General features: G+C 45.0%; 1 long non-coding RNA gene across 1 annotated transcript in view; it reads left to right on the top strand.

Moving 5' to 3' along the window:
- Positions 1–16,064, top strand: part of LOC126942911 (uncharacterized) — a 600,821-nt gene that overhangs the window by 337,926 nt on the left and 246,831 nt on the right. The gene's annotated exons all lie outside the window — the stretch shown is intronic.

Raw genomic sequence — 16,064 nt, 5'->3', positions numbered from 1 at the left:
TCTTTTAAATTTCCTTTTGTTCTTCACTTTAGTTCTTAAAACAAAATAACTTTAATTACAAAAAGCGAGTCACTTCACACTCTGATAATATTTGTCTCTTGGTGCAATACAACTTTGAATATAAAGAAGAAAATGATAACCTTCATCATACCAAGATTTATTTATTAGGAGCTACAATTCATCAAAATTCACCACTGAGAGAGGGAGTGGAAACCTCCAGAGTGGGCAAGTTATTTGCGTTAAATTTATTTGTTAAAGTACATCAAACCAGAATGTATATGACTTTTGTCGACTTGTTAACAAATATTGCAAACAATTAAAAATAGGTAGAAAACTTGAATAGGGTGTGCCACAAAGGGAATAAACAAATAGTCGGTAAAAAAAAAATGTGAAAATAAATTATTTAATTTCTCTAGCTTCAGGGCAATGCTAATAAAAATCACCATGAGATACTCTTATACACCCATTGGTTTGGCCAACATGGAGAAGACAGCAACACTACATCCTGCCAACAAACCAAATGCCCATCAAGAGGGATGAACACTGTGGTATCTGCAACCACTGGAACTCTACACAGTGATAAGAATTCAACAATAACAATTGACTCAAGAGTAAAGATGTATCTCACAAATCTAATGTTGAGCTGCACACCACAGAGGGGTTTTTTTGGGTTTTTGCTGTTGTTGTTGTTTTTTAGACAGTGTTTCATTCCTGTCACCCAGGCTGGAGTGCAATGGCATGATCTGGGCTCACTGCAACCTCCACTTCCTGGGCTCCAGTGATTCTCCTCCCTCAGTCTCCCCAGTAGCCGAGACTACAAGAAAAAATGCATATACAAGATCTCGCACTGTCACCTAGGGTGGAATGCAGTGGCACTATCCCAGCTCACTGTAGCCTTGAAATCCTGGGCTCAAGCGATCCTCCTACCTCAGCCTCCCAAGTAGTTGGGGCTACTGGTGTGGACCACCATACCCAGCTAAATTTCTTATGTATGTATGTATTTATTTATTTATTTATGTAAAGACGGGTCTCACTATGTTACCCAGGCTGGTCTTGAACTCCTGGCCTCAAGTGATCCTCCTGCCTCAGTCTCCCAAAGCACTGGGGTTACAGGTGTGAGCCACTGCACCTGGTCTTTAGTGTTTTATATCTTCAAGGAAATATATTTGCATTGTAGAAAATGATGAATCTTGGCTGAAGATGAAGAAATCCATTAGGTAGCTTCTATTTTTTGAGATGGGTCATTGAGGGGGGTTGTGGTGGGTGGTCTCACTATGTTGCCCAGGCTAGTCTCGAACGCCTTAGGGCTCAAGAAATCCTCCTGCCTCAGCTTTTCAAGTAGCTGGGATTACAGTCAGGAACCACCACGCCCAGCTCCATTAGGTAGATATTGAAGTAGTGTGCGGGAGCCAGAACTGAGGCATTAACCAGGAGAAATGACTTCATCCAAATTGTTTCAGGATCGACTGATTAGTGATACAGGAGCTAGAAAAAAAATTATTGAGGCAGATAGTGAGGGCAAGAGAGTCCAAGGAAAGGTTTTCCTTTTAACAAAAAGCAGCCCCCAAATCAATTATTTTCTAATAAAAAGCAGCCTCAAAAATTAAGCTGCAAACATAAATAGGCAAGCTAGAAGCTTACATAGGTAAATGCTAGCAGCTGTGCCAATAGAAAAGGGATACCTGGAAGGCAGGTATATCCAACATGGAGGCTCCCTTGTCCCTTTTCTTTGTCAACCACTGGTACAGTAAGGGGGCAGGCAACATGGCACCGGCCAGGTGGAGAACCATCTGCATAATAAAAGACTAGGGTGGGGCGGCCAGCGTCTTCACATGCTATGCAAATGACACACCTGGTCCAACCAGTCTTGTGTGCCCTATGTAAATCAGACTCCGCCTCCCCAAGCTCATCTATAAAACCTTCTGCATCTCTTGGCGACCCCAGAAACCCGTTTGGGACCCCTTCCTCTATTCGAGGAAGCTGTGTTTTTTCTTTCACCTATTAAGCTTCTGTTTTATTTATTTATTTATTTCGAGACAGAGTCTCGCTCTGTCGCTCAGGCTGTAGTGCAGTGGCGCGATCTTGAGTAGCTTGGACTACAGGCCCATCCCACCATGCCTGGCTAATTTTTGTAAAATTAGTAGAGACAAGTTTTCACCATATTGGTCAGGCTGGTCTCGAACTCCAGACCTCAGGTGATCCATCCATCTTGGCCTCTCAAAGTGTTGGGATTACAGGCGTTAGCCACTGTGCCCAGCCTAAACTTCTGGGTTTTATTTTTGTTTTTTTGAGACAGAGTTTCACTCTTGTTGCTCAGGCTGGTGTGCAATGGCGCGATCTCGGCTCACTGAAACCTCCGCCTCTCGGGTTCAAGTGATTCTCCTCCCTCAGCCTCCCGGGTAGCTGGGATTACAGGCGCCCGCCATCACGCCCAGCTAATCTTGTATTTTCAGTAGAGACAGGGTTTCTCCATGTTGGTCAGGCTGGTCTCGAACTCCTGACCTCAGGTGATCCACCTACCTGGGCCTCCCAAAGTGCTGGGATTATAGGCATGAGCCACTGTGCCTGGCTATGAGATACTTTTATACACCTATCAGTTAGCTAAAATGAAGAAGACAGCATACCAAGTCCTGACAGGACTATGGAGGAATCAGTCACTCATGTAAGAATAGTGGGAGTCTAAACTGGAATAGCCACTTTGGAAAACTGTTTGGCAGAATCTAATAAATCTCTGTGCACTTCTATCCTATTCCCCTGCCGACAAATAATTCCAAAGTTGAGTTGTGGACAGGTTACTTTTTTTTTTTTTTTTACTACGACATACCTTCATCTATTTTAAATTAAAGCTATTTATTGGGTTTTATGTTGAGAACTGAAATTGAAAACATTAGAAACTTGAGGAGTGGACCGGAAGCAGTGGCTCACACCTGTAATTCCTGCACTCTGGGAGGCTGATGCAGGCAGATCACTTGAGGTCAAGAGTTCGAGACCAGCCTGACCAACATGGCGAAGCCCCATCTGTACTAAAAATAAAAAATTAGCGAGCAGTGGTGGCAGGCACCTCTAATCCCAGCTACTTAGGAGGCTGAAGCACGATAATCGCTTGACCCTGGGAGGTGGAGGCTGAACTGAGCCAAGATGGTACTACTGCACTCCAATCTGGGCAACAGAGCAAGACTCTGTTGAAAGAAAGAAAGAAGGAAAGAAAGAAAGAAGGAAGGAAAGAAAGAAAGAAAGAAAGAAAGAAAGGAAGGAAGGAAGGAAGGAAGGAAGGAAAGAAAGAAACAAGGAAGGAAAGAAAGAAAAGAAAGAAGAGAGGGAGGGATGGAAGGAAGGAAGGATGGAAGGGAAGAAGGGAAGGAAGGAAGGAGGGAGAGAGGGAGGGAGGAGAAAATGTCTGAAAGAAAGAAAGAAAGAGAAAGAAAGAAAGAAAAGAAAAGAAAGAAAATGTTCACAAAACCCACAATGAGTTAACAGCAATGAACTTTCTCAAGAGAAAGAAGGGTCCGCAACCTAGGAACAGCCACTTCATCCTTGCTACACACACACACACACACACACACACACACACACACAATTTCATAGGCACATCCACAAATCCAGTCAAAGTTTCCTTTGGGTCATCCTGTAATTTCTCAGCAGTATTTGTCAAACACTCTAAGATTGAACTTCTGAAACACCTTCTTACTTGGATAGGAAGAAGGAAGCCAGCTTATTTAGAAAACATGGCAGGAATTCAAGCAGAGACACTCAGAGATGCTTGGGAATTTCCTTCTGCTTCTGTTCCCTTGACGCTTCATTTCATATACATACCATTCCCCAGGATAGCCACTATGAAAATTAACATATTTTTATTGCATGAAAATATAACAGGTACACATTAAAAACTATTTCAGCGATAGATGAATTGGGTATTACAGAAAGTGTCTATCATGATTAGGCAAGACCTAGAGGATGGGAGGGGGCAGGAAACAGGTTGGCTGTTGACGGGATTAGGCAGGTTCTATTGATTGGTCATCTATTGATTGATTTATGCCCAATCCTCCTTGAGGGCCCCTCCCACTGTCATACCAGGAACAACCAATCACATCCGTTCCTGGTGATAAATCCCCTGGCTCCACCCCCTGCTGACGGTATAAAGGATTCCCCCAAGAGCCTGATCCACCTGCCGCTGGCCACAGCCCCGCCGCTCCACAGCCCAAGTCTTCAGGGTCAGCTTTGGGGCTGACACCTCTGTCTCAAAGGAAGTAAAGGATCCAGAGGCCAAAAAGAAATCTTTGCAGGACACAGACAAACACTGGCATTGGCTGACTTGGAGAACCCTGGAAATTTTCACCATGAAAGGTTCCCGGCGCCCAAGAAGCCCCAGTGATTCCTGCACAGGATCCAAGAGCGACCAGGCGGGAGAGAGCGGGTGAGCTGTGCTGTGTGCCGGGGACGCCTGCAGGGTGACCTGCCTGTGGGCTGTGTGGGTGTGTGTTGGAGAGAGGGGAAGGGAAAAGAGATGCATGAACCTGCCATGAGATTGGATGTTTTGAATTTGGGGCAAGAAGGAAGTGAGGTGCGGGTAAGTGATCACGAGGTGCTGGGAAGGCTTCTACAACCCAACCACACACATATCTCAGGGCAGCCCCGCTTTCAATCCACCCAACCAGCTCCACGGAGAAGGGGCTCTGTGGTCTGCAAGAAGGGAGATTGTAGGATGTGATGTGAGGAGTTCATGATCTACTAAGAAAAAAAAAGCAGTTTCTTCCTTTTTTAATTTCTAATTTTTATATTTGTATTATTTACTTATTTATTTTATTGAGACAGCATCTCACTGTGATCGTCCATGCTGGATTGCAGTGGTGTGATTTTAGCTGACTGCAGGCTCCACCTCTGAGTCTCAGGTGATCCTCCCGCCCGAGCCTCCTGAATAGGTGGGAGCACAGGCGTGCACCACCATGCCCCGCTAATGTTTTGTGTTTTTAGTAGAGACTAGGTTTCACCATGTTGCCCAGGCTGCTCTCAAACTCCTGGACCCAAGCAATCCTCCTACCTTGGCCTCCCAAAGTGCTGGGATTATAGGCGTGAGCCACCACACCTGACAAATTCCTTCCTTTTTTCTTGCTTTAATTAGAATCCTAACACCCCATTCCTATGTTAACCTGTATAGACAGAGGTGCCACATTTCTGGCATCTCAACATCTTTCTCCAAGTCCTCACACTCAAGGAGAGGTTTCTAACTCTCATCTGCATGAACTCCTGAAAGGGTAAACTGGTCCCTGAGGGCACCAACCCTCCTTCCCTGCCTTTTTCTCACCCAGGGAAGCTCAGGTAGATGGGGTGAGAGCAAGAACAGCTGGGAGTTAGAACGGATTAGGAGCAGGTCTCACAGGAAGTGGATGACGAGTCTGTGACCTTGAATGAAAGGGGGGGAAGTGGAGTGAATTTGTGGGGATTCGGGGAATTGGACATTAGGTAACTGCCCGAAATCTGACTGTGTCCCTCTGTCTTACAGCTCCACCAGCACGCAATCAAATGCCCCAAAACGCCAGAAAGTGGAGGAGCTGGGTCCTCAGCCAGGTGAGGCATCTTGTCTTTTTCATCCTGAGTCCCCTGCTAGGAAGCCAGTGTCCCATCACATCATGAGACGAGCAGCTGTGCTGTCCAGAGTGTCTGGAGCTTCCTCCTGCAGCCCCGTGGGCAGGTGTCCTGTACCTGGCTTCTTCTGCATTTGGTCTTTCTCACGGTGGCACCTTTAACCCTCGAGGGCATCCTGCATGACAAGGGCTTTCACCTGCACACTCTGCTCTCTCCACAGGTGCAGAACCAGCTCGAGCGCAGCCAGGTCCCCACCACCCTGCACAGCTGCCCCTGGAGCTGCCCCAGGTAAGGTCACACCACCTAGGTGGGTGTGGGGGAGACAGGTCTGCCTGAGCCTCAGGCCCTAGGGGACTTCCAGGAAATGACTGTCCCAAGGGGTGTCAATACAAGTGCAAATTCTGGGTGTCCCTGCAGAGTTTAATTTATGCTTGGGGAAGTTGCTGGCAGCTCCCTGCCTTGGTCTGTCCCTGTTGGAGCCTCCCTGACAGGACAATGACTGACCCATGGCTTTTCTCCCCCAGGACCCACAGCTTCCCCAGACCAAGGTGATCATCGTGGTCTTGGAACCAGGAATGGTCCTGTACCTGCGCCTGGGAGAGGAGGTCCTGGTGCTGGATCCACAGGGAGCCCTGCGACTCAGCCTCCTGAATGTGCTCCTCCTGGTGGTCCCTGAGCAAATCTTGATGTCCTTGAAGGATCTCTTGTTCCCTGCCCATGCCCGCTGGCTCCTGCTCACGAGTACAGAGACTGTCTGGGAGATTGACATTGGAAATGGATCTGTGAGAGCCCGGAGAGCAGAGAATGTGTGCGTGGCGCCTTCAGTACAAGAGGGTGAGGCTCCCCAAGGCTTCCTGCCCCTGATGGGACCCCCATCAAACCTCGTGCATGGAATCAGCCCTTCTTCCTGGCGCATCCTCTACGTCAAACCTTACTACAGAGCGGCTGTCCCCCAGGGCTCATCCCAGATGCCCAAGCCTGATTCCTGGAGACAGGCTCTGCCTGAAGAATTCAAGTTGGATCTCCATGTCCTGGAGCCCCTGCCCAGCTCTGCCCTCAGACCTCTACCTCCCTCACCCAGTCCAGAGCCCAGAATTTGCCACAAGGTTCTATGGAGGCCAATGTGCAAGGCCCGAAGACGTCTCTTCTAAGGCCGATGGGCCATGAACCCTCAGGCGCCAGACGGAAATCAGAGATGCTCTGTTCAGAATTGAGCACACCTGCTTTTTCAGGGTGTCTCCCTGCACAGACGTCCCTGCACCTCCGAAGAGAGAGGCGCTGTGCATGCTGGACAGGTGGAGAAATGCTCCGTCCTCCACCTGAACCTTTGCTCTGCCTCAGATGCTCTTGATTTCTATAGAAGAGCAACCTTGAGACTGGGGCAGAAAATATTTGCAAATCTCATATACATGCAAGGACTGCTCATACTCAGAATACACAAAGAGCTGTCAAAACTCCAAGAGAACAAACAAATGATTCTGTTCAAAACCCAGCAAAAGACTTGAACAGACATTTCCTCAAAGGGGATGTAAAGAACCACTTCAAAAAGTGTTCAACATCCCTCCACTGGGGAAATAGACATCAAATACACCTTGAAATACAACCAGGAAGCTCTTAGAAAAGCCACCATGACAATGACTGACCATCCCAAGGGTTGTAGAGCTTGTGGAGAAGCTGGAACACTCTGACAGTGCTGGTTGGAATCCAAATGGGACAACCTCCAGGAGAGTTTCATTGATTCATAATCAATACAATAGGCACTTAGCATTGGAACCATCTTTCCCACCCTGAGATAATTGTTCTAAAGAAATTAGAACTCATGTTGACAAGGCTGAGGTCAGAGGCTTCTAGCATCTGTCCTCACCATCGCCAATAGATGGATGGGACTTTAACCTCATTCAACTATGAACAGAAACAGAAACTGTGACCCATTCTTTCAATGGGATGCAATTCAGCAATAAATGGGATGGGATTCTTCTTTGTAAATTCAGTTCTAAGAATGAGTAGTGAATAATTTGTTGGAACACTTGAAGGTATGTTTGGACTCTTAGGCTATGTGAGACTTATCCTGAGATTGTAAGTCTCATGAAATTGACATGCACATCAAGCATGTGTGATCGAAATTCAGTTTTTAATTGAGGTTTGCTGTAAAACGCATACTAAATTTTGCATCTGAGAATGAAGCATTGTAGCATGTATCTTATTCATCATTGTGATGTAGATTGTATTGGTGTTGATTATATCTGTATTTCTTGGGTGAAATAAAAATGTTAAAATGAGTTTCATCTATTTGTGTTTATTTTCTTTAATGTGTTTGCTCAAAAATCTCCATTTCTGGGCTGTGGGTGGTGGCTTACGCCTGTAATCCCAGCACTTTGGGAGGGCGAGGCAGGTGGATCACGTGGTCAGGAGATCGACACCATCCTGGCTAACACAGTGAAACCCTGTCTCCACTAAAATTACAAAAAAAATTAGCCGGGCGGGATGGCGGGTGCCTGTAGCCCCAGCTACTCGGGAGGTAGGAGAATGGCATGAACCCAGGAGGTGGAGCTTGCAGTGAGCCGTGGCTTGCACTCCAGCCTGGGTGATAGTGCGAGATTACATCTCAAAAAAAAAAAAAAAAAAAAAAAAAGAAAAAGAAAAAGAAAAAAATCTCCATTTCCGGCCCAGCACTGTAGCTCACACCTGTAATCTCAGCATTTTGGGAGGCTAGTGGCTCATTTGAGCCCGGGAGTTGGAAACCAGCCTGGACAACATGAGGAAACCCCATCTCTAGAAAAAATGCAAAAATTAGGCAGGTGTGGGATCTCCCCACTTGAGAGGCTGAGGTGGGAGGATGGCTTGAGTCCAGGAGGCAGAGGTTGCAGTGATCTGAGATTGTGCCATTGCACTCCAGCCTGAGTGACAGAGTGAGACCTGGTCTAAAAATAATAATAAAAAATAAAGTAAAGTAAAATAAAACTCCATTTCTACAGCACATTGTTTTATTTCTGTTGGGTACAAGGCACAGATGGTACAGCTCACACTAAGTGGATAGAGATGAGCTTTCTCAAGGCAAAAGAGTATCCCCCACTCCACAGATGACAGCACACACGCACAATCACAAAACACATTTATGAATCCATTTATACCCCCACCACAGGTCATCTTCAAATTTCCCTCAGTGTTTCTCAAATGCATGAGTTTGCACTTCTAAAGAGTCTTTCGTGAATAGACCCCCACAGGTGGTCTGTTTGGACAACTATGGAGAATCACAATTAGAAACTCTCTCACAACACCTTGCATATTTCCCTTCCCTTCACTTCCTTTTTTTTTTTTTGAGACGGAACGGAATCTCCCTCTGTCATCCAGGCTGGAATGCAATGGCACCATCTCAGCTCACTGCAACTTCTGCCTCCAGGGTTCAAGCAATTCTCCTGTCTCAGCCTCCCAAGTAGCTGGGACTACAGGTGTACACCACCATGCTTAGCTAATTTTTGTATTTTTAGTAGAGTTCGGGTTTCACCACATTGGTCAGGCTGGTCTTGAACTCCGGATGTCAGGTAATACACCCGCCTAGGCCTCCCAAATGGCTGGGATTACAGGCATGAGTCACTATGCTTGGCCTACTTCCATTTTTTAGGAGTTCAAACAAATTACGGATCACAGTCCCCAAAAGAGTCACTATAAAAGTCAATTCATTTTTTTTACTATGGAAACACTTATAAGACACATAAAAATACTCATTTCAGCCAATGGATAAAGAGGCTATAGCAGAAAGTGAGAATCACTCTTATGCCATGTCTACTGGAAGGGGTGGGGGGTGGGGCAGGGCTCATCTCGCCCACCAGGAAGCACCAAGACTAGTCCATCAAATGGTCAACAAATAGCATTCTTTTTTTTTTCTTTTTTTTTATTTTTTAATTTTTTGAGATGGAGTTTAGCTTTTGTTGCCCAGGCTGGAGTGCAATGGTGTGATCTCAGCTCACCGCAACCTCTGCCTCCCGGGTTCAAGTGATTCTCCTGCCTCAGCCTCCCTAGTAGCTGGGATTAAAGGCATGTGCCACTACAACCGGCTGATTTGTATTTTTAGTAGAGTCAGGGTTTCTCCATGTTGGTCAGGCTGGTCTCGAACTCCTGACTTCAGGTGATCCACCCTCCTCGGCCTCCCAAAGTGTTGAGATTACAGGCGTGAGCCACCACGCCCAACCTGATCAGTATTCTTTACTGCTGTATTTACTAATTCACTAATGAGCATATTCTAACATTACAAACTAGGCCATCCAACACAACTATGCATTAAGACATAGTTAAGGAAAGAATGTACTAAAAGTGATTGGGAACATTAACATTGCTTTCCACACATTTTTTTTTTTTTTTTTTTTTTTTAAGAACAGACATTTGTTTATCACAGTTCTGGAGGCTGGAAGTCCAAGACGAGGGTGCCAGCATGATCCCGGTCTGATGAGGACCCTCTTCCAGGTTGGAGACTGGCATATCCTCCCTGTCTCCTCACATGGAAGGTGCTGGCGAGCTCTCTTCTGTCACTTTCAGAAGGCCACTAATCCCATCTGCAAGGGTTCCACCTCTGTAACCTCATCATCTCCCAAGGTCCCACCTCCTAACACCTTCACATTGGAGGTTTGAGGGTTAGAATTTAAGCCTAAAGGAAAAAACATTTTATTTTTGAGACAGAGTCTTGATCTGTTGCCCAGGCTGAAGTTCAGTGGCACAATCTCAGCTCACTGCAGCCTTGAAATCCCGGGCTCAAACCATCCTTCCACCTCAGTCTCCCAAATAGCTGGGACTACAGGCACTTACCACTACACTTATGGCTGAGTTTTAAATTTTTTGTAGAGATAGGGGTCTCGCTATGTTGTCCTGACTGGTCTCAAACTGGGCTCAAGTGAGTCTCCTGCCTCTGCCTCCCAATGCACTGGGATTACAGGCATGAGCCACCACTCCCAGCCCAGGATATTAATAGAGTAAATATTAACTCCTATCTCAGATTGTATATCTAATAATGATTACTGGCAGTAAGAATGCTCACAAGTTACAAGGGTAATGATAACGGAATCACCACGATCTTGGTGATGCAGCATCCAAAACTCATGCCTTCTTCAATTCTGGTCACAGAGACGACCCGCACATGAAACTCTTACACATTTTCTTTCATGATTTGGTCTAGAAGTGATACATCTAGTCTTCTTGATTTTAGAATGTCCATTTTTAAAATCAAGGAGATGAGGCCAGCAGGGTCTTCTGTGTGCCCAGAATAAGATGAGAACTGTATAAATGTCTGAGGCAGTTACTCAATTATTCTTTTATTTACTATTTTCTTTCTTTCCTTCTTTTTTTTTTTTTTTTTTTTTTTTTTTTTTACACACAATCTCACCCTGGCACCCAGGCTGGAGTGCAGTGGTGCGATCTTGACTCTCTGCAACCTCTGCGTCCCAGGCTCAAGCGATTCTCGTGCCTCAGCCACCCAAGTAGCTGGGATTACAGGCGTGCTCCACCACATCCAGCTAATTTTTGTATTTTTAGTAGAGACGGGGTTTCTCGATGTTGGCCAGGCTGGTCTTAAACTCCTGACCTTGTGATCCACCTGCCTCAGCCTCCCAAAGTGCTGGGATTACATGCATGAGCCACCGTACCTGGCCCAGGCCTGTTTTTAAAAGTTTTTTTTTTTTAGAAACAGGGTCTCACTATGTGGCCCTTAGTACTCTCCATAGTGGTTGAACTAACTTACATTCCCATCAATACTGTACAAGCGTTCCCTTTTCTCCACATCCTCGCCAGCAGGTATTATTGCCTGTCGTTTGGATGTAAGCTGTTTTAACTAGGGTATGATGATATCTCATCATAGTTTTGACTTGCATTTCTCTGATGATCAATTATGTTGAGCACCTTTTCATACGCCTGTTTACCGTTTGTATGTCTTCTTTTGAAAAACGTCTATTCAGAGGCTGGGCGTGGTGGCTCATGCCTGTAATCCCAGCACTTTGGGAGGCCGAGGTGGGCAGATCCCCTGAGGTCAGGAGTTTGAGACCAGCCTGGCCTACATGGTGAAACCCTGTGTCTACTGAAAGTACAAAAATTAGCCAGGCATGGTGGTGGGTGCCTGTAATCCCATCTACTTGGGAGGCTGAGGCAGGAGAATCACTTGAACCTGGGAGGCGGGAGGCAGAGATTGCAGTTAGTTGAGATCGTGCCATTGCACTCTAGTCTGGGTGACAGAGTGAGACTCCATCTCAAAAATATCAAATTATTAGATTTTGTCCTAATGGGCCAAGCATGGTATCTCACGCCTGTAATGCCAGCACTTTGAGGGGCTGGGGTGGGAGGATTACCAGAGGTCAAGCGTTCAAGACCAGCCTGGCCAATATGGTGAAACCCAGTCTCTACTAAAAATACACAAATTAGCTGGGCATGGTGGCAGGTGCCTGTAGTGCCACCTACTCAGGAGGCTGAGGCAGGAGAATTGCTTGAACCTGGGAGGTGGAGGTTGGGGTGAGCCGAGATTGTTCCACTGCACTTCAGACTGGGCAACAGACTCTGTCTCAGAAAAAAAAAAAAAAAAAAGATTGTGTCCTATTGAGTTGTTTAAGCTCCTTCTGTATTTTAAATTAATTTCTATATTTTACTTATCACCTGATAGACACTGCAAATGTGCATATTTTGATCAAATATCTAAGTTGCACATGATTTAGTTTCTGTTTTCTTCTTGCTTCCTTAGTTTTGTTAGCTTTATATTGTCTAAATATTAGCTTGATGACATATTAATATTTCTAATATATTTAGGAGTTTTCCTAAATTTAAAAGTTAGTCGAGCAAAATTCTTTTACACATGTGTGATCTATTGTCCACAAGCCTCTTATTAAATCATCATTGTTGAGCTGTTTTGAAATTCTATCCTTATCACACACTAGGTTTTCAGGACAGAAATGATTCTAAAAACAAATGTTCCTCCGTCGATTTACTGCTTTGTGTTATTGCTTTTAAGTTTTCTTTTTCTGATATCAAATTGAGAATAATTTTTTGTATCAAGGTGGAATTGACATAATAAGAAATTATTTTAAAGTGAACAAATCAGCGGCATCTGGTACATACATTCATGAAGCGATGCCTCAGCTGTCACCTGTCTCTAGTTACAAGTCATTTTTGCCATCCCCAAATCAGACTCTTACCCATTAAGTAATCAACCCCAAATCCCCTCTGCACCCACCTCTAAGATCATGCAGCCATCAATCTCCTTCCCTTCCCTCCCTCCCTCCCTCCCTCCCTCCCTCCATTCCTTCTTTCCCTTCCCTCCCTCTCTCCCTCCCTCCCTCCTTCTTTCTTCTTCTTCTTCTTCTTTTTTTTTTTTTTTTTTTTTTTTTTTTTTTTTTTTGGCAGAGTCTGGCTCTGTCATCCAGGCTGGAGTGCAATGGCACAATCTCAGCTCACTGCAACCTCCGCCTCCTGGTTAAAGTGATTCTCTTGAGATTTCCGAGTAGCTGGGAGTACAGGCATGCACCACCACGTCCTGCTAATTTTTGTATTTTTTTATTTTTAGGAGAGATAAGGTTTCAACATGTTGGCCAGGCTGGTCTCTAACCCTTGACCTCAGGTGATCCACCCACCTCAGTTTCCCAAAATGCTGATTACACGCATGAGCCACCACAACCGGCCATCATCAATCTGCTTTCTCTTTCTGTGGATTTAACTGTTCTAGATATTTTATATAAATGAATTTATACCACATGCTACCTACTGTGTCAGCCTTCTTTCATTTAGTATGTGTTTAAGGTTCATCTACATGGTAGCAGATAACTTTTTCTTTTTTTTGAGACAGGGTTTCATTCTATCACCCAGGCTGGAATGCAGTGGCATGATCTTGGCTCACTGCAACCTCTGCCTCCCGGGTTCAAGCAATTGTCCTGCCTCAGCCTCCCAAGTAGCTGGGATTACAGGCACGTGCTGCCACGCCCAGGTAATTTTTGTATTTTTAGTAGAGATGGCATTTCACCATGTTGGCCAGGATGGTTTTGATCTCCTGACCTTGTGATCTGCCCACCTCGGCCTCCCAAAGTGCTGGGATTACAGGCATGAGCCACCACGCCCGGCCAGCAGTCACAGTTTAATGTCTGATGGGACTCTCACTGTGTTTCTTGGTGGAAGTGTCCCCTCTGGAAACCAGGCCTTTTAGATGAATTATTTCTTCTGCTTTCCCCCCAACAGCCCTATCCCCCATCCTATACGGAGAACACTGGTGTTGCCAACTATTTTAGACTTCAGGTGGGAGTATCAATGCATTGATAGCACCCCAGGGTAGCACAGCAGCTGATGGAATTCCTGGGCAAAGATACGAACCTTCCTGCCAAGTGATGGGCAAAAGTAGATTCTGAGAAGCAAAGGGGTGACCAATACTGAGTATCTTCCATTGTCTCAATAAATCTACCTCCTCTATGAATGACATTGATAGGCTTCCTTGCCTTATGGCTTTTGCTTTGGTTTGGCTAATGGGGAGGCCGGGCATGAGATCAGAAGCATAAAGGAGAGTGAGGTCTGACCCTGGCTGTTTGCTGCAGGAGGACCTGGGGCTGGATGCTATGCCTGACTGACCTACCCTCAGCTCCTGGAATGCAGCCCTCTTCTCTCCTCTCCAGATTCAATTGTTCCCTCCCTTCATCCCTTCAAGCTCTGGGGTGTTAAAAGAGCTCTGCCCTGCTCAGCTACTGGGTGCTTTACAATCTTTTGTGGTTTCCCTGGATCCTGTCCACAGCACTGTGCGTAGACCCTTTATGAAACCTCTACGTGAATTGTCCTAGTCTGTGGGTGCCAACCCGAGTTCCTGCTGGGACTCTGACTGCTGTGCCAACTCACTGAAATAAGGAAAAGTCCTAACAACGTCTCAGAAAACCCAACAAGATCAGGATCCACCATGTCTCTGACCACATCATCTTCTACTGCTCCCAATCACCTGCTTTGTTCCACTCCAGCTGTATTGGCCTCCTTGCTGTGGGCCTTTGCATGCCAACACGACTCGTGCAAGACAAATTCTTATGACTCACTGTCCCAACTTGTTGAGATCTCTGCTCAAATACTCCTTACCAAGAGGCTTTCTTTTCCTCATCTATATAAAATTATTCCCAACCCCCCTTAACTCTCTTAAAATGCTTTTTTTCATAACTCTATAATACCATACTTTCTTGATTTTTCTATAATCTGTTCCTCCTCCATAAGGATGAAGTATTTCAATGGCAAAACTTTGCCTGGCACATAGAACATACTCGGTAAACAGAGTAGTGGTTAAGTGCATGGACTGTCTGGGTTCAGATCTTGGCTCTACCATTTACCAGTCAGTGAATGCAGACAAGTAACTTAAGTGTATCATACCAGTTTTCTCATCTGTAAACTGGAGATAATAACATTACATACTTATGTTTATAATGCATACTCAGTTAATATTTATATGGCATTTAGAAGGGGCCCTGACCTATGGAAAGTACTATATCAGGAGTTCAAGACCAACCTGGCCAACATGGTGAAACCCCATCTCTACTAAAAATACAAAAAAATTAGCCAGGCGTGGTGGTGGGCGCCTGTAATCCCAGCTACTCAGGAGCTGAGGCAGGAGAATCACTGGAACCTGGGAGGCGGAGGTTGCAGTGAGCCAAGATCGTGCCATTGCACTCCACCCTTGGTGACAAGACCAAAACTCTATCTCAATAAATACATAAATAAATGTTTGACCATTTATTATTAATGCATTACAATACTTTGCCATGTAAAAATATCATCTCCACGTAAAAAGGAACAATACAGAAGAAAATACATAATCCTTATGCATCTAGTTACATAACATCAAAATATATAAAAATCACAAAATTACAATATGTTAATACATAAACATAATGGAAGAGTTTACCACACCTCTATCACTAAATAAGGTTAGAAAAAGAAATCTGAACATATGTACTGTACTTGGAAATACAATTAAGTTGCATTAATGTGCATATACCCTATATCCAAATATTAGAGAATATACATTGTTTTCAAAGAAACAACATGGGTAAAATTTGACCAATTTATAGGTTTACCAGTTAGATTCTGCATCCTGCTGGAAGTTAACAGAACACCACCTCATAAACAAACAACAGATCATGTTGGCTTCAATCAGTTGTGTCTTTTTTTTTTTTTTTTTTTTGAGACGGAGTCTTGCTCTGTCATCAGGCTGTAGTACAGTAGCGCGATCTCGGCTCACTGCAACCTCCGCCTCCTAGGTTCAAGCAATTCTCCTGCCTCAGTTTCCCAAGTAGCTGGGACTACAGGTGCGTGCTGCCATGCTGTGCTAATTTTTTTGTATTTTTAGTAGAGACAGGGTTTCACCATGTTGGCCAGGATGGTCTTGATCTCCTGACCTCATGATCGTTAGGGGTTTCTTTTAGTCACGTAAGAAGTGTAACAATAAGGAGTTCAGAGCAGATGCAGCCAATCGGAGGCTCTTGGAGAGTCCAGAG

Source organism: Macaca thibetana, chromosome 19 (assembly GCF_024542745.1).
Source record: "Macaca thibetana thibetana isolate TM-01 chromosome 19, ASM2454274v1, whole genome shotgun sequence".
Classification (NCBI taxonomy): Eukaryota; Metazoa; Chordata; class Mammalia; order Primates; family Cercopithecidae; genus Macaca; species Macaca thibetana.
Note: the sequence above shows the minus strand (reverse complement) of the source record. Positions and strands in the feature narration are given on the sequence as shown.